Source organism: Sorghum bicolor, chromosome 1 (assembly GCF_000003195.3).
Source record: "Sorghum bicolor cultivar BTx623 chromosome 1, Sorghum_bicolor_NCBIv3, whole genome shotgun sequence".
Lineage (NCBI taxonomy): Eukaryota > Viridiplantae > Streptophyta > Magnoliopsida > Poales > Poaceae > Sorghum > Sorghum bicolor.
This window is the reverse complement of record NC_012870.2, coordinates 20,064,776-20,068,172: the sequence shown is the minus strand read 5'-3', so window position 1 is coordinate 20,068,172 and position 3,397 is coordinate 20,064,776. Positions and strand designations below refer to the sequence as shown.

The following is a 3,397-nucleotide window of genomic DNA, read 5'->3' as shown; positions in this document are numbered from 1 at the left end:
CGTGTACGTACGTACGCGAGGAGTAGTCGAGAGCAGATCTGCCAGGCAGCAGAGAAGCGTGGGATGGGAAGAAGAGAAGAGCAGGAACTGTTGGGAGACGTGAAGCTGTTAGAGGGGGACGCGTGTACTATGCTAGGCCGAGCACACACGGCAACGTGTCACGTGCGCGGGTGTGGGGCGAGCCACGAGTGGACTTCCGAGGCGGCGTGGTTTACGGAGTACCAGCAGCTGGCTGCAGTCTTCTTGTACTCCAGCTATATAATGGTTAGCTCATCACTATTAGTACATGACACACTTGTCTATCTCACAGACTTTCTTGGTTTTTGTGTCTGAGCCGGCTGTAAGTTTACAGCCCGCTTTTACTCTCTCTCTCTTCTTCTCTCTCCTCCACGTCAGCATTTAGCTGGCTTACAACCTGCTATAATACTTGCTCTACATACGCCTCCGAAATATTTACTCCTTCCATCCATAAATAAATACATATATAGTTTCTTGAGAAATCAAACTTTTTAAATTTAACTAAAAATATATCAAATAATATCAATCTTTATATATGCGAATAAATATATTTATGAAAGTATATTTCATGCTTAATCTAATAATATATATTATATATGATAAATATTAGTATATTTTATATATATTTGGTTAACTTAAAAATGTTTGACTTTTCAAAAAATGAGATATGCGTTTATTTGCGGATGGAGGAAGTAATTCCTAAAGTTGTTCAACCTTTTTAATCTTGATCAATTTTTTTTAAAAAAACCGCTAAAACTTATATTATCAAATTAATACCTTTAAATTTGTCATAGAATATATTTTCATAATATCCTCGTTTAATATCGTAAATATTTATGCTTTTTTATATATAATTAGTTAAATTTTAAAAAGTTTGACTGACATAAATTTTAGAAATGGAAGATGCTCTCAGGCAACCAACGTTGACCAGATGCGTTGCAGGCTTATTACTTGGTTGATCCACTTGCACGGTCCACCGTTGCGTCCACACGTGAGTTGGATTTGGATAGAGTAAACCTGTTGTTCGCCTAATAAACTGGGGTGGGATTGGGTTGGTTAGCTGTGAGCTGTCCAAGTTTAGGCTCCTTAGAGCAACTCCTACAGGCTGGCCAAATGCATCTGTGAAGCTATTATAGCTATTGTGGCCCAAAAAATGCTTTCCAACAGCCTTTCCATCCGGTCTTCTATTTTTCCTCACTGGCTATTCCGCAATCGTCGCTGGCCAATTTTCGCGAGCCAGAGCTGCTTGCTATCCGCGGCGCCAATCGATTCCCGCGCGCGGGCTTCGCCTCTCCCGCGCTTGCCGCGCGCCGGCCTGTCCCTTTCCCGCGTGTGCCCCTTCTCGTGCTCATCTTCTGCTTGAGATCACGGTATTCTGTTTTCATCTCATCTCTCCACGACGCGGATCCTCGAGGTCCTCGAAATCGTGCAGAGGCACCATGTCGCAAGCACAATCAGAAGCGGATCTGATGTGTGCGAGCCATGGCCATGGGGAGCCCAATTCGTCTGAGCTCCAGTCGTTCCCCATATTCTCGGCGGCCACCTATTGGGAGCAACAGCAGTTTCCTTTGCTGCCTTGGTTGCAAAATTCAGGGATACCTAGGCTGCGGCATGGAGTTCTTCCTCCCAATGCTTCATCTGCTGCATCAGCCCCCTTGTCTGACATGTATTCCGGTAAGATCCAAATAGCTAGATCCATTTTTTTTTCAATGATCAGGCCAACCGAAATATATACCTGTCAGATTAGATGCAGTTTGTTAACTATTTATTGCAAGTGACTTGTGAATGAAAGCATTTTTGGCAATATGTTCTGTATATAACTCAGATTTGGTGTGCTCTTAATCATGAAAGCATTCGTGTTACTTTCAGATAGTACAGTTTGACTAGTTGCAGTAAAGTGAAGGTTTGTGCATATTACAAATTTATTTATTGAACTACGGTTTGTGTATTCCAGTAAGTAATTTTTTTTTGTGTCACTCTGATTTGCTATCATAGTAGATTTTAATTCCATTGTACCTACTTCTTGAAATCATATTTCAGACTTTCAGTATATGATCTTGATTGTCCATGTGTTTTTTTCTTCACAGGCGCCATGGATACTTTCACTTTTTCTAGCTCAAGTGTACTCTCATGGGATACTTTCACTTTTTCTCCCATGTCGTCGTAATTGAAATCGTCTTCGTCAACCCCCTCATCCTCAACAATCATGTTATGCATAATGACACAAGCGTTCATGATGTCTCGAAGCGTGTCCTCATCCCACAAACGAGCTGGTCTTCGAACTATAGCAAAGCGAGCTTGTAGAACCCCAAACGCTCGTTCAACATCCTTCCTACACGCTTCTTGTGCCTTAGCAAAATATTTATTCTTGTTACCTTGTGGCTCTGGTATGGTCTTCACAAAAGTGGTCCAAGATGGATATATGCCATCGGCAAGATAATAACCCATTGTATAATTGTTTCCGTTAATGCTATAATTAACCTGTGGACCTTGACCTTCAGCAAGCCTTGCAAAAACAGGAGATCTCTGAAGAACATTGATATCATTGTGCGAGCCTGGCATCCAAAAAAAGCGTGCCAAATCCAAAGATCTTTTGAAGCAACTGCTTCAAGTATAATTGTAGGATTCTTTTTGTGCCCCATGTACATGCCCTGCCATGCAACCGGGCAATTTTTCCAGGTCCAATGCATGCAGTCTATGGAACCCAACATACCTGGAAAACCTCTTCTCTCACCAATTGCAAGCAATCTAGCTGTATCTTTCTCATTAGGCATTCTCATGTACTCATCCCCAAATATTTCAACAACAGCTCTAACAAACCTTCTCAGACTCTCAAGAGCAGTACTTTCACCAATACGAACATAGTCATCTGTAGCATCAGCCGCTACACCATAAGCTAACATCTGAAATGCCGCCACAACCTTCTGCAAACAAGATAGTCCTAGGGTTCCAGCTGCATTCCTCTTTTGCACAAAATAATTGTCATGCTTGTCAGCAACATTCATTATACGGACAAACACATGTCGCCTCATTCGAAATCTATGTAAAAACAAATTGATTAGGCAAAATCAAACGCATACAAGGTATATAATTGAACAAAATGGTTACATACGAACCTGCGCCTGAAATAGTTTGGCCCGTATGTAGGATTATCTGAAAAATAGTCTTGATAAAGTCTCTCATGCCCAGCCTGTCTATCACGATTTAATACACGGTGTCCCTCAACTAAACCACGATGATGTGGTTCATTGCCAATATCTGTTGATACTATATGGGCAGCAACAATATATAAATCATCATCATCATCCGAAGATGATGAATCCACCAATTCATTTAGTAGATTAAACTCAGCTTCAGAATCCATTACACACCTACGGCT

General features: G+C 41.4%; 1 pseudogene; it reads right to left on the bottom strand.

Annotated features, from left to right (window-relative positions):
• On the bottom strand, positions 2,035-3,397 carry LOC110431604 (annotated as a pseudogene).